Here is a 301-nt window from a genome sequence, read left to right as displayed (position 1 = left end):
AAAATGGAACCAGCCTACAGAAACTACAACTCCCATAATGCACGGAGGTTCATGGGTGGCGGGAAGCGGTCGATCTGCGGGTGGGACGCAGAGCCGCGAGTGAGCATGCGTGCAGGAGGGACGACCGTCGCGCACTTTGTTCTCGCCCCACCGCCAGGCGGCATGCGCAGCCAGAGCACGATCCGGAAAGGCGCGCGCCCGCCGTCTGGCTCAGTATGGAGGAGCGCCGCCACCCGGCGTGGAGGGGAATGCAGCCTCGAAGATAGAAAAGGCCAGACCCGAGAGTACTGGTTGGCAAGGC

This window comes from Trichosurus vulpecula, chromosome 4 (assembly GCF_011100635.1).
Source record: "Trichosurus vulpecula isolate mTriVul1 chromosome 4, mTriVul1.pri, whole genome shotgun sequence".
NCBI classification, from domain to species: domain Eukaryota; kingdom Metazoa; phylum Chordata; class Mammalia; order Diprotodontia; family Phalangeridae; genus Trichosurus; species Trichosurus vulpecula.
This window is presented reverse-complemented; position numbering follows the sequence as displayed.